Source organism: Triticum urartu, chromosome 5, assembly GCF_003073215.2.
Source record: "Triticum urartu cultivar G1812 chromosome 5, Tu2.1, whole genome shotgun sequence".
Lineage (NCBI taxonomy): Eukaryota > Viridiplantae > Streptophyta > Magnoliopsida > Poales > Poaceae > Triticum > Triticum urartu.
In genome coordinates, this window is record NC_053026.1 from 75,747,789 (window position 1) to 75,773,548 (window position 25,760).

Genomic DNA, 25,760 nt, shown 5'->3' on the forward strand with positions numbered 1-25,760 from the left:
TGATCGTTTGGGGGTATGTGGGTATATATAGGAGGAAGAAGTACGTCGGTGGAGCAACAGGGGGGGCACAAGGGTGGAGGGCGCGCCTAGGAGGGGGGGTAGGCGCGCCCCCCTACCTCGTGGCCTCCTGTTACGTGTCTTGACGTAGGGTCCAAGTCTCCTGAGTTGTATTCGATGAGAAAATCACGTTCCTGAAGGTTTCATTCCGTTTGGACTCCGTTTGATATTCCTTTTCTTCGAAACCCTAAAACAGGCAAAAACAGCAATTCTGGGCTGGGCCTCCGGTTAATAGGTTAGTCCCAAAAATAATATAAAAGTGGATAATAAAGCCCAATAATGTCCAAAACAGTAGATAATATAGCATGGAGCAATCAAAAATTATAGATACATTGGAGACGTATCAGGGATAAAGTGGACTTGATACTTTAATGCTATGGTTGGGTTTTACCTTAATGATATTTAGTAGTTGCGGTTTGCTAGAGTTCTAATCATAAGTGCATACGATCCAAGTAGAGAAAGTATGTTAGCTTATGCCTCTCCCTCGTATAAAATTGCAATAATGATTACTGGTCTAGTTATCGATTGCCTAGGGACAAATAACTTTCTCGTAACAAAAAGCTCTTTACTAAAACTAACTTAGTTGTGTCTTTATCTAAATAGCCCCTACTTTTTATTTACGTGCTCTTTATTATCTTGCGAACCTATCCAACAACACCTACAAAGTACTTCTAGTTTCATACTTGTTCTAGGTAAAGCGAATGTCAAGCCTGCGTAGAGTTGTATCGATGGTCAATAGAACTTGAGGGAATATTTGTTCTACCTTTAGCTCCTCGTTGGGTTCGACACTCTTACTTATCGAAAACTGTTGCGATCCCCTATACTTGTGGGTTATCACCCCGCAGGCGGCTCGGTTCGGATCAACACTCAGAGGAGCACTGGCCCGGGAGGGTGAAAATAAAGATGACCCTTGGTGAGGGAGTCCTGGATTAGGGGGTCTCCGGTCAGCCGGACTATATCCTTTGGCCGGACTGTTGGACTATGAAGATACAAGATTGAAGACTTCGTCCCGTATCCGGATAGGACACTACTTGGCGTGGAAGGCAAGCCAGGCGGTACGGATATGGATATCTCCTCCTTTGTAACCGACCTTGTGTAACCCTAGCCCCCTCCGGTGTCTATATAAACCGGAGGGTTTTAGTCCGTAGGACAACATACAATCATACCATAGGCTAGCTTTTAGAGTTTAGCCTCTTCGATCCCGTGGTAGATCAACTCTTGTAATACTCGTATCATCAAGAATAAATCAAGCATGACGTAGGGTTTTACCTCCATCAAGAGGGCCCGAACCTGGGTAAAACATCGTGACACCTGCCTCATGTTACCATCCGCCTTAGACGCACAGTTCGGGACCCCCTACACGAGATCCACCGGTTTTGACACCGACATTGGTGCTTTCATTGAGAGTTCCTCTGTGTCGTCGCCGTTAGGCTTGATGGCTCCTATGATCATCGATAGTGATGCAGTCCAGGGTGAGACTTTTCTCCCCGGACAGATCTTTGTGTTCAGCGGCTTCGCACTGCGGGCCAACTCGCTTGGCCATCTGGAGCAGATTGAAAGTTATGCCCCTGGCCACTAGGTCAGGTTTGGAAGCTTAAACTACACGGCCAATATCCGCGGAGACTCGATCTTCGACGGATTCGAGCCCCTGCCTTATGCGCCACGCGGTCACGATGAGTACGATTTAGCTCTACCATCGGACAGTGTTCAGGAGAGCGCACCGGCAACCACTCCGACCCTCAATTCGGAACCAGTCGCGCCATCCATGGACAGGTGGATAGACCCCGCCACGGAAGCCGTACCCTCAGCGGCGATCGAGCCGAATATCGACCTTACCTTTCACGAGAGCCGTGTTGCCAAACTGACGGATCCTTCTCCGACCACGGACTCCAAACCGCCTGCGCCCGTGCCTATCGAATCCAGCTGGGCGCCGATCATGGAGTTTACCTCCGCGGATATTTTTCAGCACTCGCCCTTTGGCGACATACTGAACTCATTAAGGTCTCTCTCCTTGTCAGGAGAGTCCTGGCCGAACTACATCCGGCAAGATTGGGATGCGGATGACGAAGAAATTCGCCGCCCACCCACCACCCACTTAGTAGCCACTGTCGAGGACTTAACTGACATGCTCGACTTCGACTCCAAAGAAATCGACGGTACGGACGATGATGCGGGAGGCGAAGAGGAACCACTGCCCACAGGGCACTGGGCAGCCACCTCATCATATGACATATACATGGTGGACACACCTAAAGAAGGCAATGGCGACGGGACAGCGGAGGATGACCCCTCCAAGAAGCAACCCAAGCTCCGGCGTTAGCGGCGCCGCTCTAAGTCCCGCCAAGGCAAAAGCGGTGATACCGGCACCGGTGATAATAGCACTCCGGACAGTGCCGAAGACAACAACAATCCCCTCCAGCAAGATTTAGAGCAGGTGGATGGAGAAGCCAGCCCTCCTGAGAGAGCGGCAGATAGAGAGGCGGAGGATGATAATTACATGCCTCCCTCCGAAGACGAGGCAAGCCTCGACGATGACGAATTCGTCGTGCCAGAGGATCCCGTCGAACAAGAGCGCTTCAAGCGCCGGCTTATAGCCACGGCAAATAGCCTTAAGAAAAAGTAGCAGCAGCTTCAAGCTGATCAAGATTTGCTAGCTGACAGATGGACCGAAGTCCTTGCGGCCGAGGAATACAAACTCGAACGCCCCTCCAAGAGTTACCCAAAATACAGGTTGCTACCCTGACTAGAGGAGGAAGCACCAAAACCTACATCTCTAGCGTATGACGCGGCTGATCGGCCACCTCGTGGCCGCGACAGAGAGGCATTCCAGCCAAAAGCTCAGCCCGCACCCCAACGCCATTCAAATAAAAAGGCATGGGGAAATACACCAGACCTGCGAGACGTATTGGAGGACAAAGCAAAACATGCAAGATCGATCTACGGATCACGAGGGCGCGCCACTATGCGAGACGATAATCTTCATGCCGGATACAGTAAAAGTAAGTCTGGTCGGGCCGAACATAGCGGGCAAGACTCATTTGAGCTGTGTCGCGATATAGCCCAGTACAGAGGCGGCGCACACCCCTTATGCTTCACAGACGAAGCAATGGATCATCAAATCCCAGAGGGTTTCAAACCCGTAAATATAGAATCATACGATGGCACAACAGATCCTGTGGTATGGATCGAGGATTTCCTCCTGCACATCCACATGGCCCGTGGTGATGACCTACACGCCATCAAATACCTCCCACTCAAACTCAAAGGACCAGCTCGGCATTGGCTCAACAGCTTGCCAGCAGAGTCCATTGGCTGTTGGGAAGATCTGGAAGCCGCATTCCTCGACAACTTTCAGGGCACTTATGTGCGACCACCAGACGCCGATGACTTGAGCCACATAATTCAGCAGCCAGAGGAATCGGCTAGGCAATTCTGGACACGGTTCCTAACAAAGAAAAATCAAATCGTCGATTGTCCGGATGCAGAGGCCCTAACAGCTTTCAAGCACAACATCCGCGACGAATGGCTCGCCCGGCACCTTGGCCAGGAAAAGTCGAAATCTATGGCAGCCCTCACGACACTCATGACCCACTTTTGTGCAGGAGAGGATAGCTGGTTGGCTTGCAGCAATAACATATCAAAGAACCATGGTACTTCGGATACCAAGGACGACAACGGCAGGTCACGTCGCAACAAACATAAGTGCCACATTAACAGCGACAATACCGAGAATACGGCAGTCAATGCCGGATTCAAAGGCTCTAAACCCGGTCAGCGGAAAAAGCCATTCAAAAGAAGCACTCCGGGCCCGTCCAGTTTGGATCGTATACTCGATCGCTCGTGTCAAATACACGGCACCCCCGACAAGCCAGCCAACCACACCAACAGGGATTGTTGGGTGTTCAAGCAGGCCGGCAAGTTAAATGCCGAAAACAAAGATAAGGGGTCACATAGCGATGACGAGGAGGAGCCCCGGCAGCCGAACACCGGAGGACAAAAGAGGTTCCCCCCACAAGTGCGGACGGTGAACATGATATACGCAACCCACATCCCCAAGAGGGAGCGGAAGCATGCGCTCAGGGACGTATATGCGTTGGAGCCAGTCGCCCCAAAGTTCAACCCATGGTCCTCCTGTCCGATCACCTTCGATCGCAGGGACCACCCCACTAGCATCCGTCATGGCGGATTTGCCGCACTGGTCCTAGACCCAATCATTGACGGATTTCACCTCACTCGAGTCCTTATGGATGGCGACAGCAGCCTGAACCTGCTTTATCAGGACACAGTGCGCAAAATGGGTATAGACCCCTCAAGGATCAAACCCACAAAAACGACCTTTAAAGGCATCATACCAGGTGTAGAGGCCCATTGCATAGGCTCAGTCACACTGGAAGTGGTCTTCGGATCCCCGGATAACTTCTGAAGCGAAGAGTTAATCTTCGATATAGTCCCGTTCCGCAGTGGCTACCATGCACTACTCGGGGGAACCGCATTTGTGAGATTCAATGCGGTACCGCACTATGCATATCTCAAGCTCAAGATGCCAGGACCTCGGGGGGTCATCACAGTCAATGAAAACACAGAGCGCTCTCTCCGCATGGAGGAGCACACTGCGGCCCTCGCAGCAGAAGCGCAAAGCAGCCTCTTAAGGCAATCCACTATTTTGGCGATTAAGGACCCGGACACCTTCAAGCGCGCCCGGAGTAATCGGCAACAGGACCGCCTGGCACGTTCCGAGCTTGCATAGCAATGCGGCCCCCACCCCGGTCCCAGCCAAACAGCGAAATCCGTGCCACGCGTACATAATTACGCATTAAAAATACCATGGGCACAGGTGGGGAGGGGGGCACGACTACGGCACGCTCCAAGACGCGGCTTAAACCGCACTAGGGGCTTCCCGCTTTGTTATTTTTCTCTTTTAGGACTTTAATCTTTGGAAACCCTGTCCAGCAGCATGATTGCCGAACACATGATGCAGCAACCAAGGAGGCAGAAACCTACGTCACACCACGGAACTCCTAGGTGGATTACGATAACGAGTGAAATACTTGCTTTAATACTATTCCTCAGCTTGCCCTTGGAAGGGACATGTCAAATAGTCCTACTTTTTGCTTATCGCACTACTTGTATCATTCTGCTTTAACGCACCTTTCTGAATAAACAATGCATAGCATTAAGACTATTATTGCATTCTCCCTTTATATATATATATATATGTTCATCTAGCACCCGTACACTCTGATACGGTCAATACTCTAGGGGCTTAAGCATACCCCATAATACGGCGTGAGAAGTCCGAACACTTTCGACAGTGCGGCACCCCGAACTTATAGCATTATATGCATCAGCTCCGAATCATGTCTTGGGTCAATAGTTGGGTTTGCCCGGCTCCCATGTTTTGGTACCTTACGTTCCGCTATATCGGCTAAGGTAGCACTGGGAGAACTACTGTGATTGTGCCCCGGTTCTGTTGGGCTAAGCACCTCAGTAGAGAAAGCTAAAACTGACTGTCATGATAAGGCGAGAGACCGGTCGCTGTTCGAGAGGTTTCAAGTCCCTAAAGACTTATGCCGCTTAGAGCGAGGAGTCGGCCCTGTCCGGCTTAAGGCGTGTATAGCGCCCCGAATTCGGCCTTCCGAATACTAGGGGCTTCACCGAAATTTAAAATTATAGAATTCTATGGCTAAGTGAGAGTGATAACGCATTATAGTCCGATTGCCTTGTTCGTTGTGCTGAGCACCTCCCTCGAAGGACCCAAAAATGGGAACAAGAGTGCTCAGGTTTATCCCGAACACCCCAGCACTCGTGGCGTGGGGGCAGAAGCCGACGACTAGCCATCTCTTAGATTTGATAAATAGCCAAACAGTAGGTAATATTTTAAATTCAAACAAGCATTGCATAGCGCATATGAACAAGTTTTCATAATACAGGATTACACGAGCAAGTTTATTCAAATATTACATCTTTCGCACACTCGTCTGCTAAAAGACGGCCACCCTTCAGGACACCCTCATAGTACATCTCGGGTGGCGATGATCCTTGCCCTGCGGCGGCCCTTCCTTCACCAGCTTCACGGCGTCCATCTTGGCCCAGTGCACCTTCGCACGGGCGAAAGCCCGGCGTGCACCTTCGATGCAGACGGACCGCTTGATGACTTCCAGCCGTGGGCAGGCATCCACAAGCCGCCTCACCAGGCCGAAGTAGCTGTTCGGAAGGGCGTCGCCAGGCCACATCCGGACTATAAAGCCCTTCATGGCCTGTTCGGCCGCCTTGTGTAGCTCGACCAGTTGCTTCAGCTGGTCGCTTAGAGGCATCAGGTGTTCGGTCCCAGTATACTGAGACCAAAACAGCTTCTCCGTTGAGCTTCCCTCCTCGGCCTAGTAAAACTGTGCGGCATCCGACACGCTGCGGGGCAAATCTGCGAATGCTCCTGGAGAGCTCCGGACTCGGGTAAGTAACAAGTAATTTACTTTCACATGCTTGCTTTGCATATTGAATGCCTTACCCGCCACTATCTTCTTCATCGCATCAATCTCCTGGAGGGCCTTTTGGGCTTCAGCCTTGGCACTCTTTGCACTCTCAAGGGCCGAGGCAAGCTCGGACTCTCGCGTCTTCAAGTCAAGCTCCAACGCCTCGTGCTTCGTCACGAGAGCGTGGAGCTCTTGCTGCACCCCGCCCACCCGTGCCTCTTGTTTTTCCCGCTCAGTGCGCTCCTGGGCCGCTTTGTTTTCGGCCTCGGATAGCGCTTGCTTCAGGGTTGCCACTTCGGTCGTGGCCCCTGGCAAATTAAAGATGATCCTGTCATTTTGCAATCGCATCCTTTTTATATATATACATATCTATAGACTGGGTATTACTTACCTTTGTTCTCCTCGAGCTGCCTCTTGGCAAGGCTGAGCTCTTTCTTGGACCCTTCGAGGTCCTGCTTCAGTATGGCGACCTCCGCAGTCAGTTCGGCAGAGGTCAGCAGCGAAGCCTGCATACACATATAGACATACTTATATTAGACTCATGCAGATATTAGTTGATCCTCTATTCGGCTTTTCTTTTTGAACACCAAACAGAGCATCAGGGGCTACTGTCTATACGGTAATATTTTTCCTATATTTCAAATACTTACCTCAAAGTCAGTCCGCTCTTGGCGGACTGAACCTTCTGGATCATCGCACTCATAATAGTGCGGTGCTCTTCGTTGATGGAAGCGCTGCGAAGCGCTCCCAGTAGATTGTCCGGTGCCTCTGGATGGACAGAGGTCACCAGCACGGGCGTCTTCCCCCTTTTGGAAGGAGGCCGCCTGCCCGAGTCCGGAACCACGGGAGGTTCCGGTGTAGTGTTCGGCTAAAGGCCGAACTCGGAGCCCTCGGGAGCCTTACTCCCTCTGCTCCCGGAGTCCGGAAGGTCGCCTTGAGGCGCCTCCGGGACTGTCTCCCTTTGACCCGGTGCCTCTTGGCACAGTACCTCGGCATTGTCCGTGGGGCAAGGGGAGGTGGCGGTCGGAAGTGGATCGCTATCCATATCCGACGAGTCCAAGGAGCCGTCCGATGAAGATACGTCGATACGGGCTTGGGGCGGTCTGCATAATCATATTCGGCGTTAGGAGAAGCAGTGCGACAAAGGTATGCTATGAGTTACTCTGCTATCCGAATACTTACGACTTCGCCAAGGGCTTGGCCCTGAGCAGCCACTCGTCTTCGTCTTCGGCGGCGGTGGTGGAGTAGTCCGGAAGGAGAGTCCTTCCCTTCTTGGACCCTTCGGCCCCCCCGATTGGGGCGGCCTTCCTTTTCTTGTCTCCCCCGACTGGAGGGGGAGCATCTTCGTCTTCCTCCTCGTCTTCGTGGGAGGAGTGCGTCGCAGAGTCATCAGACGATGAGTTCGATACCACCTGGCGTCGGGAACTCTTTCGGGTTCCCTTGGCCTTCTTCTTGGTCTTCTCGGGCACCTTGTAAGGAGCCGGAGTCAGCATCTCCGTCAGGAGAGCGTCCGCAGTGTCTTTGGGCAGAGGGGCCGGACAGTTGATCTTCTCTGATGCCCGCACCCAGTCCTGTCAAAGGCATGGGAGCTCAGACCCCGCACGTGGTTAAGCTATGGGAAATAAAAATCCTACCAGATGTACAAAACTTACCGGATTAGCAAGGCGCTTCGCGCTTAGCCCGCGGTCCTCGGTGAGAGAAGGAGGGACCTCAGCACCCTTGAACAGCACCCTCCAGACGTCCTTGTGCGTCGTGTCGAAGAGCTCGCTCAGAGTTTGGTGCTGGGCCGGGTCGAACTCCCACAAGTTGAAATCCCGTTGTTGACACGGGAGGATCCGACGGAAGAGCATGACCTGGACTATGTTGACAAGCTTGAGCTTCTTGCTTGCCATATTCCGGATACATTTCTGGAGTCCGTCCAGCTCCACCGATGAACCCCAGGATAGGCCCTTCTCTTTCCAGGAGGTGAGCCACATGGGGATTCTGGATCGAAACTCGGGGGCCACCACCCAGTTGGTGTCGCGTGGCTCGGTGATGTAGAACCACGCTGATTGCCACCCCTTTATGGTCTCCATGAAGGAGCCTTCAAGCCATATAACATTGGGCATCTTGCCCACCATGGCTCCGCCGCATTCCGCTTGTTGGCCTCCCACCACCTTCGGCTTGATATTGAAGGTCTTCAGCCACAGGCCGAAGTGGGGCCGGATGCGGAGGAAAGCCTCACACACGATGATGAATGCCGAAATGTTGAGGATGAAGTTCGGGACCAGATCATGAAAGTCCAGCTCGTAGTAGAACATAAGACCGCGGACGAATGGATGGAGGGGAAACCCCAGTCCGCAGAGGAAGTGGTGGAGGAAAACTACCCTCTCGTGAGGTTCCGGGGTAGGAACGATCTGCCCCGCAGCGGGCAGTCGATGCGCGATATTCGCGGCTAAGTATCCGGCTCCGCGCAGCTTTTTGATGTGTCCCTCCGTAACGGAGGAAGCCATCCACTTGCCTCATGCTCCGGACATGTTTGGAGAAGGTTGAGGAGAAGGATGTGGACTTGGGCATTGGAGCTCGAGTGCGCAAGAATGGATGAGCAAGGAGGAAGAAGGCGTGGGTAGAAAAAGGTTAAACCTTATCCCCTTATAAGGGCGGCCGAAACTATGCGCCCCCACTAGCCTGGTAAAACTCGCTTATCCCCCAAGGACCGTAATTGATGGCGTGGTTGGGCTACCCACGCCCGTATTGATGAGAATCCCGTAATAAGGGGAACACGATCTCTGCTTTGACAAGATGTGTCAAGAAAGTGCCTCGCGTTATGTGCGTGGCTAGTTAAAGAAAAATGGTTCGAATAATCACCGAGCCATGGCATGATGTCATGTTGCCAAAACATGTCAGCAGATTAGATTTGTGGAAATATTATTCTCTCTATGGTGGTATGTGGAACTTATTTTGCAGGGTCGGACACTATCCTTTTATTCAAACACTTCTGTGGTGTATCCGGAGGAGGAACCCGCCTTGCAATACCGAAGACAACAGTGCGCGCCGGACTCCTCGTCATTGAAGCCTGGTTCAGGGGCTACTGAGGGAGTCCTGGATTAGGGGGTCTCCGAACAGCCGGACTATATCCTTTGGCCGGACTGTTGGACTATGAAGATACAAGATTGAAGACTTCGTCCCGTGTCCGGATAGGACTCTACTTGGCGTGGAAGGCAAGCCAGGCAGTACAGATATGGATATCTCCTCCTTTGTAACCGACCTTGTGTAACCCTAGCCCCCTCCGGTGTCTATATAAACCGGAGGGTTTTAGTCCGTAGGACAACATACAATCATACCATAGACTAGCTTTTAGGGTTTAGCCTCTCCGATCTCGTGGTAGATCAACTCTTGTAATACTCGTATCATTAAGAATAAATCAAGCAGGACGTAGGGTTTTACCTCCATCAAGAGGGCCCGAACCTGGGTAAAACATCGTGTCCCCTGCCTCCTGTTACCATCCGCCTTAGACGCACAGTTCAGGACCCCCTACCCGAGATCTGCTGGTTTTGACACCGACACTCGGGCTCGCGAAAACCCAAGGGAAAAGGCTTAGGTGGCAAATGGTAAAACCAAGGTTGGGCCTTGCTGGAGGAGTTTTATTCAAAGCGAACTGTCAAGGGGGTCCCATAACCCCAAGCATGTTAGGAACGCAAAATGAAGGAACATAACACCGGTATGACGGAAACTAGGACGGCAAGAGTGGAACAAAACACCAGGCAAAAAGCCGAGCCTTCCACCCTTTACTAAGTATATAGATGCATTAATTAAAATAAGAGATATTGTGATATCCCAACATATCCATGTTCCAAACATGGAACAAACTTCAACTTCACCTGCAACTAGCAATGCTATAAGAGGGGCTGAGCAAAAGCGGTAACATAGCCAAACAACAGTTTGCTAGGAAGGTGGGTTAGAGGCTTGACATGGCAATATGGGAGGCATGATATAACAAGTGGTAGGTAGCGCGACATAGCGGTATAACGAACAACTAGCAAAGAAAAAGATAGAAGTGATATCGAGGCTATGGTCATCTTGCCTGCAATGTTCTCAGAGTTGTCGAAAGCTTGATCCTTGTTAGCGTACTCAATAGGTTCCTCGTTCACGTACTCGTCTCCCGGCTCTACCCAAAGCAAGAACACAAGCAATGGAACAACAATCAATCACAGTGTAATGCACAAACAACATGATGCAATACATGGCATGACATGCAAGATATGATATGCAATGCATATGCGTGCTCCGAAAGGGAAAGAATGATCAAGGAATCAACTTGGCAAATCAAGTATGCCGCTAGAAAGATGAGACGATTTCGGTCGAAATCGATATAAGGATCAACGAAAACGGATGCACAGTTTACAAATGACAAGCAACACAAGAATGGTGCAAATCTGCATTTAACAGCATGATAGCACTTAGAATGCAACAAGAAACTAAGCTACTGCACTCCAACATAGCAACAAAGCATATGGCAGTGATGTAAAAGAGATGCTTGACAAAACATGAACACTGAGCTACGGCTAAATCACACTAGAACAGGTTCAAACAATCATGGCAAAAGTGCAAAAGATATCAGCTTCACAGATTTGGTGAAAATACTAACATGCCATAAACAACATCAGGAAGCACTATTTAGAGCAAGCAAACAACATGCTACAGGAACACATCATGACAAACAAAGGCATGGCATGCTTCTACTAAATGCATAGAACAAAACTCCCTTGCTGAACATGAGCCAAAAAGGCACAGGAGATACGATGGCACCCATGTAAACATAGCAAGTTTTATAAATAGATTCAGACAAATTTCAGGACATGACAAAAACAGATTCATGATAGCATGTTTACAAGCTTGTGGCACTCATCACAGGGCGCTAAGAGAGATGGAATTAATACTAGCATGGAATTGGCATGAAAATGAAGCTAACCATGTGCCAAACACCTTCATAGCATACTTGAGATAAAACACACAAAAATGACAACATCATCATGATGCAAAATGACATGTTCATGAACTTGCTCAAATGCAAAAACTAATGCCACCACTGGATTGGTGAGATTTTTCTACCCTAAAAACATATATAATATGTTGGGGTTGCTTTAGAAAATCCCCACAAAAGCTATAAGTTAAAAAGTGCCTAAAATGGAAATAGACAGAAAATGGAAAAACCTAAAATGGACTATGTCCCGATCTGGACTTGCCAGATAAGGAAGGGCCCGAACTGGAAAGACCCAAAATGGACAAGGTACCCGATTTGGCTAGGGCCAGGAACATGCGGATGACAGATGGGTCCGTGGGTCCCACGTGTCATGTGAGAGGGTGTGTCTGCGGGTGTGAGGCTGACAGGTGGACCTGGCAATGCGTGAGGCTAACTGGTGGACCTGGCGATGAGTGAGGCTGACTGGTGGACCTACGCGAGCGGCTGAAGCAGAGCAAAACAGGGGCGCTGCCGGCCGGCGACGGGCACGGTGGAGGACCTCACCGGAGTTGTTCCGGGGATCCTACGGCACGGCGGAGATGCGCAATGGGGTCGCAGAAGAATCCCGCGTCCCTGGGTGCCAATAGTCGCACTGGACAACGACGGAGTCGACGCCGGCAACGAGCTACAGAGGCGGCGACGGCGTGGGCGCACACGGCGAGGCGGAAAGCTACGCGAGCAGTTGGAGCTGTGGAACCGGCCTACGCGACGCGGCAACGGGGAAAAACACGCGCAGAGGCGCTACAGAGGTCGCAGGACTCGCCGGAGCAGGGTTCGACGGCAACGGGTTCGGCAGACGGCGCCGGGCTAGCTAACGCATGCAAAAGAGGAAGAGAAGGGCACGAGGCTGCTCAGGGGCTTACCATGAGCACGAGAGTGCGCTCGGTTGGACGGGAGGTGGTCGGGGGCGAGCACGGCGACGATTGAACACCTACGGCTCCGCGGGGAAGAAGAAGAAGGAGTCGACGCGTCTTGACATCCCGTGGTGAAGTAGCGGACGTAGGGACGTAGACGACGTCGGGGAAGAAGACGGACACGATCGCCGGGGTGGAGGTGGTCGGAGTGCACGCCGGCGACGATCTCGCGCGCTCGGATGCGCTCGGGACGTTGGTGGCGCGACGAATCTGGTGGCTCTCTCACCTGGCGGTGGCGGCGAGAGGGAAGAGGGAAACCCTAGAAGCGTGTGGACATGGAGAGAGGTTAAAAGGAGGGCCAGGGCGAGGGTTTGGAGCGGCGACGCTCTCGGCCGTGGCCATGTACGTGCTCACGAGGGGGACCAAAGTGGAAGAAAAGGTGGGTGAGGGCGTGGGCACGGTCGCTGACCAGTGGGACCGACGCGACCACGTGGAGCGAGTGGGAGAGAGGGTTGTGCGCCATTTCGGTGAGAAAAGGAGGAAGGAGCGCGCGAGTGGGTGAGCTGGGCTGCGGGGTGCGGTGCCAGATGGGCCGGCCTGGGATGCCGAGGCCCGGGTGGGTGCTGCTGCTGCTGGGCTGCTCTGCTGCCGCCGCTGCTGCTATTCTTTTCCCATTTTCCTCATACAGAAAAAACCTAAAGGAAAAGCACAGGGGGATTGGGAAGGGTTTTGAGAAATATGACAATATTCTCAAGATTCTAAATTTGTTTAGTATTTAACAAAATTGACTTGGTAATTTTTAAAGGTAGAAAAATATTTCAAGTTTGAATTAGGTTCAAACTTGAAGCATTTTTATCGCAACCAAACCAACTCCAATTTAGGTGAAAACTTGACAGAGAGGTGAGTGGCATGAGGCTTGAATTGTGAGAAAGAGATGAACATTAAAGGAGGAGTGAAAATGGTACTTGCCAAATAGAAGAAAGAGAAGGAGGGGAGGGGTGATGCAAGGGGTGATCATGCATGAAACACACAATGCACATGATGAGCATGATGAAATGCAACATGAACAAAATGCAAAATGAAAGATAAAAACCCAACCACGGAGGGAATATCATATCACATAGCCGAAAATGGCAAGAGTTGGAGTTACAAATATGGCAAGTTATATCCGGGGTGTTACACTCTGGCACCACCACAGCAGCCACCAAAGGAAAAAAAATGATGAATCACCTTCATACCTAACCTCGTTGTGGCTCCATCGCTGATATGTAACTTGCAGACGTTCAAGATGGGTCACGAAAGACGAAACCAACCGTTAAACAAATCAGATCAAGGCAACACCCCGGACATGCCATCGAACTTGAGATGTGACACCCCCACACGACGTGGGAGGAGAAAACTATACCTGCCATCCACGAACCCAACACACGGTCACCATCTTTCAGATGTCGCTGATGCAGGCCACAATCTGCATCCGCTCCTAAACTACATCCCAAGCTGCGCATTGGTGCTGGAGCAAATGTCATCGCAACGACGGAGCTCGAAGACACATGTCCACCACGAGAATGCCGTCACCGCCACGCCATGTTTGCCTGAATAGACTGATTTTTAAATTCATCACCAACCATATAACCAATCGCCTCGCCGAAACATGATATGAAGAAACTTTATTTAGCTTCGTCATCGCCGTCGTCAAAACCAAGACCATAAACAGTCTAAAAATCTAAACTACAAGAATAGAACATGGTCCATACAGTGAATCCGATGATCTTTATCATCACCGACAATCGAGGTCGCCGGTGAAGGACGGCGGCGAGGAGACTTCTGGCGACGGCGAGATCGCCTTTCTGACTTTCTTGAGAAAGAAAGAAAAGCGAACACTTCCTCTATGTTGGAAACTACTTCCTGCGTTCTAAAATAGATGACCCAACTTTGTATTAACTTTATACTAAAGTTAGTATAAAATTGAGTCATCTATTTTGGAATGGAGGAAGTAACATTTTCCAAAAAAGAAAGCTCCATGAGCACCTGGTCTACCGTACGCATACGAACCGACCATACTCCTACTACGTCCGTACCGTACCCTATACAGGGCCCTGGAGCAGCCCGCCGGCCTTTACCGCTGCTGTGGCAGCGGAGTCGCTCTCATCGAGGCGGCGCCGCACCGAATCCGAAGGGGCCCCCGTCACGCTGGCGCTGGGTTCTCCGAGGCCGATACCGGCGCTGGCAGGAGGCGGCGGGCGCGGATCTTATCTTTTCTAGAAACGAGAGCATCCTTGAAAGATTCTTGCTGATTAGACCGGCTTGCTCTGCCGCAGCAGATGAGTGGTGCCCTGCTCTGTTCACTCGATTCGACACTGTAAAGTTAAATCTTCTCCTTTTCTTCATTGTGTTCCAGATATAGAAGAATAGGGTTCAATCCAGGTCAAGTTTCTACTCTGTTTGTTATTTGCCGTTCTGTTCCTTGGAGTCATAAATGATGTACAATTTGAGCTAATATTGAAACAGTGGCACTAAAGCTACAATGCGAAAGTACCTTTCTACACCTGAGCTCATATGCTCCTGCTATGAACAGTAAAATAAATAAAATAGAAAAACATTTCAAAAAATTCTGAATTTTTTTGTGGCATACTTTAAGAAATGTTTGTTGTGCATGCAAAATTTCATCACGAAATCACATTGATGGAGGTCGTCGCAAAAAAAAAATCAGAGCTCCAAAATGCGTTTGAAAGTAACATTTTCAAAGTATCGATTTTGTTTTTTTACCATGCCTTACACCAATGTCATTTCATGACGAAATTTTGCATGCACAACAAACATTTCTTAAAGTATGCCACAAAAAAAATTCAGAATTTTTTGAAATTTTTTTCTATTTTATTTATTTTACTGGTCATAGCAGGAGCATATGAGCTCAGGTGTAGAAACTCCACGTCCGCTACAATGTAGAATTTCTTGCAACATCCTTGTTTTGATCCATGTTGTCGTTTTTGCTATGGAGGCTCGGCTGCACCACAAGATACTGACAGAAATCTAACTTGTACTCCAACACTCACGGGGTCTTTACTCCTTGGAATTGCTAAAAGAAGGGGAAAAAAACTGATCCTAGCATATCTCAGTAGATTCCTTCTGCTCAGATTCCAAAAGTTCTCTGTTGGAACCATGTCATGCTTTCATCTGCATCTACTGAACAAACTTTTCAAGTGGGACTCATTTTTCAACCGAAGATATGATGGCACTGCAAGAACTAGGCCCACTAGTATCAGCTGGTATGGTGTGTATCTGCATATATGTATGCCCTCTTGCTCTGGGCTTGGCCATCGTTGGCATTCTGGCTGCTTCTCTGCCGAAGTATTGGTGGTTCTTGGCAAAGGTAAGAGGCTTCTGGTCTTTCTATTATCTACATCCTTAGAGCATAAACTTGCTGCAGCTTAAGATCATGTTTATGGTGGCACGCAGGATACTGAAGTGCATAGCTTATGTTCTGAAATAAAAAACGGCTCTAGTTTTAGACATTTTTCTTTCATTTATCAGGCATGAAATATGTGCATCCATGTGAAGTTGAAACATACTGATGATATTAACACATGTCACTACATCTTCCTATTTTACTCTGAAAAAAGTGTTGGCTGTTTGCAAAGATAAGAGAAGCTTCTTATCTTTCTACTAGTAGATCATAAACTTGATAAATCTATAGATCGCCTGAAGTGCATACTTCACTTTTTGTTTGTCCCGAGAAAACATGCTCCAGTATTGGACATCTTTCTTTGATTTATCTGGCATCAAATAGATGCATCGATGTGAGGTCGGAACAGACTGCTCATAATAACACACAGTACTACATCTTCATATTTTAGGCTGATGTATCTTGTTCCCTTGACTCCCCAGCATTTTTAGTTATATTTATCATGGCGCTGGATCAAGACCATGAGCAAGGTAACAGGAGTGGTCACAGAATCAGCAGCAAATCCTTTCAAAGATGTGAGGGCTGCGATGCACATTACTATTGGTGTCATATGGATGATACCCAGAAGTATTTCTTCAAGTGCATGGTTGGCAATTTCCAAGAAAAAATGGCAAGTCCTGGTGCATCGATGCCCTTTCTCTCCTTCAGATGGAATGCTATCCAGTCTCAGAATGATAATTTTGTTGTTTTGTTGTTCCTGCAGGCCATTCCACAGAAGTTTGTGCAGAATTTCAAAGGTCAGATCTCTGAAGTTATCAAGCTAGAAGCTCCTGATGGAAACATATACAATGTTCAGGCTATCAAGGATCTAAACAAGATAGTCCTCGGGTCTGGATGGGGGGTATTTGTCAGATTTTACGAACTAAAAGCGGGCCACTTCCTGGTCTTCAGGTACATCGGGGATTCTCACTTCAAAGTTCTGATATTTGATTTTGCAAGTTGCTGTGAGAAGGAAGTGTTCCATGTTCTCATGAACTGTGGTCCTAATGCCCAAGAAAAAGACACTCGCCTTGATCGATCTCTGCTGGGTGAAAGACGATGCCAGAATGGTGGATCAAGCAACAGTGAGTCCCATCGAAGGTGCGAGCACTGCGATGTGCATTTATATTGGCATCACATGGATGATAGGCAGAAGCATTTCTTGAGGTTCATGGTTGGCGATTTCCTTCACGAAATGGTAAGACCCTGGATGATCAATGCCCTTCCGGCCGTCCTGATGAAATATCTTCTTGATCAACATATGTAATTTGCTGATTGCTTTGTTGTTTGTTTTTGCAGAACATACCAGAGAAATTTGTGAACAATTTCAGAGGCAGGATCTCTAAAGTTATAAGCTAGAAGCTCCTGATGGAAATGTATACAACATTCAGGTTACCAATGATCTGAACAAGATAACCCTTACATCTGGATGGGCAGCATTTGCCAGTGCTTATGAACTAAAAGAGCATGACTTGCTGGTGTTCAGTTACACTGGAAACTCTCACTTTAAAGTCCTAATATTTGACCCAAGTGGTTGTGAGAAAGAATTATTCCGCATTGTCATGAACCACACTCCTAATGTACAAAAAAGGGGTATATCTCATGATCAGATATTCCTGAAGGAAACAAGGCGTCGAGACGGCGGATCTCGTGATAACAACCCTAGGAAAACTAAAAAGGTGACTCCTCTGGACTCTCCTTCACCGAAATCAGGTAAAGAATTGAAGGGTTTCATGTACATTTTCCTTGGTATCTATTCCGTAATTACTCACTGATGTCTTGATGATCGGCGTTGTGCAGCTGAAGGTCTCACATCTCCGGAGAACACCATGAATTCAGGCGGCCCTCCGGAAACCAGCGAGCCTCGGTATGTCCTAGCAACTGGATGCAATCTGACTACAGCGCAGAAGGGTCAAATTGACGCACTTGTGAAGAAAGTTAGGCCTGTAATTCCATTTTACATCACAGCCATGAACAAGACAAGTATTTCTGGATCTCTGGTACGTATGGAGTATCCTCTACAAATTCAGTAGGACTCCTGCAAAATTTGTTCTTTAATGTTGGCATTTTTAAAATTATAGTAGCTCTCCGTAAATTATAATCTTCGATAATCTGAAAGCCAGATGATTCATTCATCTCTAACAGGTCATCTGCAAGGATTATGCTGCCAAATACCTTCCACATGAAGACCAATTCATCACACTCTGCCATCCTCGTAAGAGCAACATATGGTTAGACAATTTGAAGGTTACCACTGATGGTTCAGGCATGCTTTCTGCTGGCTGGTCAAGCTTCGCTCTCCACAATGAGTTGCGGGAAAGTGATGTTTGTGTATTCGAAGTATCAAAAAGCGCTGGTGAAATGACAATGGTTGTTCATTCTCTTGAAGGAGGCCATCACCTACAAGGTGAGTATGGGACACATTTTATACCTGCACATACGACATGAAAAATCAACGCTCAGGATCACCAACTTAGAGATAAGAATGTATAAGTCAGCTTAGAAATATAGTTCATTTCTTTAATAGCCAGCTAACGCATAAACCTCAGACAGCATGGAATCAATACTGAGCTAGTGTCTCTGTACCGGATCATTTTGGAATGCCCATTTGTTTGTTTTTTTACAGGGAAAGAGCCTGAATCTCAAAACAAGTGCGATTATCCTGTTAAGGGCAAGGCGATTAAGGAAGCTGAGAGTGACCATAAACATGATGAGTCCAAGTCCAACTACTACTACTCAAAGTATGCCAAGGGCCTGAGCGGCGAGGAGCTAGAAGAGATATTCAGGTCAGCGTTGATCCAACGGGGCAATGTGGTATACGTCACCATCCTGGGGAAGAATCAAGTTAGAATCAAGAACAACTTGCTGGTCAGTTCAGTTGTTCGACTAATCACAGACTGGAATACCTAGATGGTTTAGATAACAATCTTTGATAGACTTTCTGAACCGTCTGCGACAAAGCTTTCTGTACTAATAGCTTATGTTATGTACTATATATGCAGACCTTCCCCGAGAAGTTTGCAGCTAAGCATCTCGTGGAGAGGTCGCATGACATCCTGCTCCTGAGGCCCAACCGGAGTGAGACGTGGTGTGCGAGGTACTACTACCACCCGGAAAAACAGGGTTTCAACTACAGTTCCTGGACCAAGTTCGTCCGAGACAACAAGCTGCGCAAGGGCCACGTCTGTGTCTTCGAGCTGATGAAGGGCGTGAGTAAGGTGACAATGATTGTCCACGTGTTCACAAAGGTCGATGGCAGGTTCGTTCTGCTGGACTAACTGTCTAGGTTCCAGCCTAGTTGCATCCTCCTTAATTTGTCGTTGAATAGATGAACTGGGAGCTGAACTGGGAGTAGCTCGTGTACCAGTAGAAACTAGTTGTGTAGCCGTACTGTGTGAATGTTCATCCTGATTCGTCTGCGTTGGCTGTGATTTCAGAACCGAGAGAGAGGAGTATTTCAGCGCTTGTAGCACCTACTCCTACTCGACTGAAGTTTTCTTCAATGTAAGCTCAGTTGACTGAAATTTTATATTAGATCTAAGTGGATTCCCAGTTAGTCCCAGCTGAGTGTGCACATGTTACTCGAGGGCTAGTCTCAGCTAATCGACGACGAAAAATTGTTGATTTTAATTCGTGTGTTCTTGTGTGGGTTCTTCAAGTGGCGATCGAGTAGGAGAAACTGATTGCTCGTTGCAGTGATCTGGTTCTCGCGACTGCTCTGGTTATCTGGTTCTCGCGCAGTTGCAAAAGTCTGCAATGGCTTACGCTGATGCCTGCGTCTGGGAATCTTCTGATTCCTTTTCTACGCATAAGTTCAATGAACGACATGCATGTTTTTTCCTCCGGTTTTGCAAAGTAAGAATTATTATTTATGGTTATTTCCAATCCATAGACATACCGGGTTTCGCAATTTCAGAAATTTGTCAGGTAAAATGGCCAATCACGACGTCAACAGCAAGAATAATTGGCGTAGGGGTTGTCAATTTTAGAAATTTATTGCTTAGATATTCTGTTTTGGGGACTACGATCGAGGGGGGGGGCGTAGGGGTTGTTTGAAATTATTCCCTGTTTCTAGCCTAGTCAAATCATGGGCATGCGAAATCAGTTTGTCTAATTCACATCTAGATGTTTTTTAAGAATGTCACATCTAAGCTCCCACAAATATATAATGCAGCAACAAGAAAAAAAAACTAGGACAAAAAAATAGACCACAAACAGAGTGGAAATCAACTTAGATGTGACATGGTTATGTCACATCTAGATGTGTCCTAGACAGACCCATGCCAAATAATTGGCGGACAATTCCGCCGCACCCATCTCGCTAAAAAGTTGGCGGGCAAGTGGGCTGAGCACAGCAAAGAATTGGTGTCTATCCACCTTTGGCCCGGACATATCATATATGATCATTCTAGTTGCATTTGGACACAGACATACCACAAGGTTGAACTAATTGTCTGCATAGCAAGCAGCTCTTCTAGTGGACATCCAAACCATAAAGCCTAGATGTATTCCCGAACCCTCTCATCCCTAAGCAGATGTGTGTTTGACAAACATGGAAGGAACCAGATACATATAGTAAGAGAAAGATCCTTCTAATCTTACATTGACTTGTAGTAGAGATCATCACATGAGAAGGTGGTAAATGAAGAGAAATCGAGAAGAGGAAAGTGGTGGGTTTGGATGAACTCTAATGTGAAGATATACTTTCTTTTTTTTTGCGGGTGCTAATGTGAAGATATACAATGTGAAATAAGACGCTGGGTGAAAGATGGTCTGATATATCACGATCAAACCTGCACGCCGCATGTGAACTGAAATTGTTTTTCGTCGCAGTCAAAGAAATTTAATTCTCCTAGCTAGTACCTGGTACTCCATGGAGGTGTCGGACTACCATGCAAATTTAGTCATTCATTCACCAAGCAACCAAGAGTCCAAGACAGTTATTGCCATGGTAATTTAAGATTCCAGCACTTTCCAAGACTGGTTTACCTTTCTCTCTTTTTTTCAATTTTCTGCTTTTTGTATTTTTTTGTCCTTTTCTCTATTTTTCGTTTTTTATTTTCATTTTCAATCTTTAGTTTTAAATTTTATTTTAAATTATATTAACATATTTCAAATTCGTGAACAGTTTTTGAAATCATGAACATTTTTCGAATCCACGAACTTTATTTTTGAAATCATGAACAATTTTCCTTTTAATTTTCAGTTTTCTGCTTTTTGTATTTTTGTCCTTTTCTCTATTTTTTCATTTTTCGTTTTTTCTTTTCATTTTCATTTTTTCACTCGTTTTTTCTTTCCTTTTTACACCCTCCATCCCATAATAAAATATCTTATTACATGATCTTTTATTATGGGACGGAGATTCATTCTTCCTTTTCTTTTTTCCTTTTAATTTCATGAACATATTTCAAATTTGTGAACAGTTTTTATAAACCGTGAAGGGTTTTCAAATCATGAACATTTTCAGAATCGGTGAACTTTATTTTTGAAATCATGAGAACATTTTAATTGTGAACATTTTTAAAATTCATGAACAAATCATAAGATGGTGAACATTTTTAAAATTCATAAACATATTTTGAAAGTTTCAACATTTTATTGGAACTCATGACTATTTTTTAAATCGATGAATTTTTTAATTGGGAACAATTGTTAAAATTACGAACATTTTGTTTTGTTTTGACAAACATTTTTTTGAATCAGTGAAGTTTTTTTCAAAATAATTGGGAAATAATTTTAAAATTTTGTGAATATTTTTTAAAATTTCATCAATATTCACAAATATTTGTTCAAATTCACAATCATTCTTTGAATACGCAAACAGTTTTCAAAATCATGAACATTCTTTGTTTCCAGAACATTTTTTTTCAAAATCGTAAACATTTTTTGATTATATGAAAAAAATTCAAAATCACAAACATTTTTTTGAATCCGTGAATATTTAATGATTTCCCAAACATTTTTCAAAAGCATCAACATTTTTTAATTCAGGAACATTTAATGATTTTCTCATACTTTTGTATGCTTCTTCTAGTCGGAGTCGTTGGAGCTATAGTTGTGAAAGTTGCAGCTATGACGATAGCACCCTTAACCATGAGAGGACTCTAGTTTTTGTAGCCACCTAGACCAGCGTCGTCGCTTTTTTTTTGAGCGGTAAGAAACTGCTTTATTGATCAAAAGGGATGTTCAAAGGAATACAAATGGGATCATGCGGGTACCCTAGCCACAAATGGCGACCCGTACTAAGCGAAACTGAAAATTTTACCAAACTATGAGCTTCTTTGTTCGTGTCTCTACCTTCAAATATAATATTACAAGCCTGAAAAAGCAATTTGTTCTCCCTGATCTCACGAATGATAGTGCCGTTCATGCCACGAGCCTCATTTTTTATGTCGTCCACTACCCCTTTGCTGTCGCATGAAATAATGACTTTGCCTAGATTCAAATCCAAGGCTAGTGCTTGAGCTTCTCGACATGCTAAGGCCTCCAAACAGGAAGGGTCTGTAACTCCAGGAAACACCATTGACGAGACTCCTAGGAACCGGCCTTCATCATCCTTGCAAACAGCGACGGAAGCACCAGTGGCGCCATCACGGGATAGCCCTCCGTCAACATTGATTTTGACCATACCTGCTACTGGAGGTTTCCACCTCTGGGGGTGCCTAGCCGGCGCCACACAAACAGTGCTATTCGAAACTTTTTTGATTGCCTCCAACTCTGATATGAACCGCTGCACAAAGATATGAGTGGCATGTCGACTCTGGAAGTTTGATTCGTGGATCGCCTTCCACCTGGCTGTCCATGTAGCCCAAAGAGTAACTGTCAACAACACAAATTTATCGTGTGAGAGTGCCTCAATCATTGCAAACAGCCACTGCTTCGCCGATGGTTCTGTAGTGGCAATGAGGTGTTCAGCAAGATCCCCATCGGTCAAAGCCCATATACATCTCGAAGACGAGCACTCAAGCAAAGAATGGCGTCAAGAGTCTCTAGCGCCACATAGCTGACAATTATCAAAGTGCGACATTTTCCTGCGTTTGCGGACATCTTCGGTAGGGATTGATTGTTTTGCTAACCTCCAAAGAAAATTCCGAATCTTTCCCGGAACATTAACATGCCAAAGCTTCTTCCATCCTCCTTCTTCTGCTGCTCTATTGGAAGCGCTCGCGCGGCCCTCGAGCCATGCTTCACGCCTCCGTTTGGTGCTTGCGAGCATACGATATGATGACTTCACAGAGAAGTGTCCGTTCCTCTCAAAATGCCAACTCCAGAAGTCAGTATCCTGCCTAGTAGAAAGCGGTATGCTCATGATGGCATCAACATCTGCCGGTAAGAATAATTGTTGCAGCAGTTCACGGTTCCATGAGGCCTCTGTATGGTTAATGAGCTCGGAAACAAAAGTGGGCCGGGCAGCCGACAAGCACACTATTGGCCTCATATTTTCATCTCTGGGGATCCAGTTATCTAGCCAGATGTTGGTGGATGAACCATCACCAATCCTCCTAATCAGCCCTTGGCGTAAGATATCTCTTCCCTCTATAAGTGCTCTCCAAATTTTTGATGGATGGTTACCAAGTTCAGCTGAAAAGATTGTTCTAGTGGGGAAGTAAACAGCTTTCATAATCCTAGCACACAAGGTGTCAGGGGACTGTAGGATCCGCCATGCCTGTTTAGCCAATAAAGCTTTGAAAAGTTCAAAGTCTCTGAATCCCAAGCCTCCCATAAACTTTGGTTGCGTCATGTCATTCCAGGAAACCCACGCAGGCTTCCGGTGACCATCCTTACTTCCCCACCAAAATTGACGTATGAGTTTATTCAGGTGCTCACAAAGTCCCCTTGGAAGTTTGAAACAGGACATAGAATAGACCGGCACCGCTTGAGCCACTGACTTGATCAAAACTTCCTTACCCGCTGAAGAAAATAATTTTGCAATCCATCCTTTAACCTTGTTCCAAAGTCTATCCTTTAAATATTTGAAGGCTCCCGTTGCAGATGAGCCTACATCTGAGGGCATCCCCAAACACCTGTCGTTTAGAGTTTCATTAGGCACATGCAACAACCCCTTAATCTCTTCCTTAATATTAGCTGGGCAGCCTTTACTGAAAAATATAGAAGACTTGCTAGCATTGATACACTGACCAGATGCCCTGCAATAACTATCCAACAGGTTTGACACTTCAGTCGCCCCCAAACCATTTGCTTTGAAAAACAATAGGCTATCATCTGCAAACAAAAGGTGGTTAACAGGAGGCGCCGACGGCGCTACTTGGATTCCACCCATCTGCGATGACTGAACTCTGGAGTTAAGGAGGCACGAAAGGCCCTCTGCTGTCAACAAAAACAGGTAAGGGGAGATAGGATCTCCTTGACGAATACCTCGTGAAGGTTTAAACTCATTCAATTTCTTTCCATTGAACAAAACTGCAAAAGAGACAGAGCTGACAAGGTTCATGACAATAGAGACCCACCTATCAGAGAATCCCAATTTGAGCATGATGGCCTTCAAATAGTCCCACTCAATCCTATCGTATGCTTTCATCATATCAAGCTTCAACGCACAATGGCGATGCTTAACTGCCTTATTGTGTTTCATAAAGTGCAGACACTCATATGCCACAATGATGTTATCTGTTATCAGACGTCCTGGGACAAAGGCGGACTGTTCCGCTGAAATAATATCTGGAAGGACCACTTTGAGACGATTTGCAACCACCTTAGAAGCAATTTTATATAACACATTGCACAAACTGATTGGCCGGAACTGTGATAGGAGCAATGGATTTTTTACCTTCGGGATTAGGACCAACACCGTCCGGTTAATGCTTTCGGCGCTTTCTTGCCCCTCCACTATTTTCAGAACTACCTTTGTCACTTCCGAACCACAAACGTCCCAGTGTTTTTGAAAGAAGTGCGCAGGGAAGCCATCCGGACCAGGCGCTTTCGTCGGGAACATTTGGAACAAAGCAGTTTTCACCTCGTCCTCTCTATATGGCGCGTCCAGAAAGGCTTGCATGTCATTAGTGTTTTTTCTAGGGACCGTGTCCAAGACTTCCTGCATATTATTCACTCCTTCGGAAGTATAAAGATTCTGATAAAACTGGTTGGCCATACCTTCCATCTCATGTAAGTCATCGGTCACCTGGCCATCTTCTCTAGTCAGAGCCTTGATGAGATTTTTTCGTCGTCGGATCGAGGCCCGCAGCTGGAAGAAGCGTGTGTTCTTGTCCCTGTCGGTAAGCCAGTCCACCCTCGAACGCTGCCTCATAAGGATCTCCTCACGACAGTAAAGTTCGACGAGGCGCTCTGTAATTTTTAACTCCCGATGACTTGGACCATCTCTGCCTGGAACGTTTTTGAGTACGTCTAACTCTCGCTGTAGCTTCTTTATTTCAGCAGGGACATTACCAAAAGTGTAGCGGTCCCATCCCCACAAACTCTCGGATAAAGCCTATAGCTTAGTACTAATCTCCTGGACCGAAGCACATGCATCGTTTTTGCTCCATTCTTTCTCTAAGAAACCTTTGAGTTCCGGATGTCTGTCCCACATCACCTCATATTTGAAGTTTCTTGACGGGCGTGCAGTACTAATTTCTCCCTTGAGCTGAATCACAATAGGGCCATGGTCCGAGCATGCGGCGGTGGAGTTCAACACTTCAGCAGCCGGAAAAAGCGCACACCACGCCGGTTCTGCTACTGCTCGATCTAACCTCACCCGAGTGTAGGATCCGCCAGCTACCTTCTTTTCAAAAGTCCAAATTCTTCCCTTGTAGCCGAGATTGATAAGACCGCACACATCAAGGGCGTCTCTAAAACCATCCATTTGAGCTTGGCTTCGCTGAGAAACTCCATCGTGTTCTGACTGATGCGTAACTTCATTAAAATCGCCAATAGCTAACCATGGTAGTCTCGAGGAACCTGCAAGGGAACGCAAGGTG

At 47.0% G+C, this 25,760-nt stretch overlaps 1 pseudogene; it reads left to right on the forward strand.

Annotated features, from left to right (window-relative positions):
* The first annotated feature begins 15,323 nt into the window (after positions 1 to 15,323).
* Positions 15,324 to 19,396, forward strand: LOC125555687 (annotated as a pseudogene).
* The last annotated feature ends 6,364 nt before the right edge of the window (positions 19,397 to 25,760 follow it).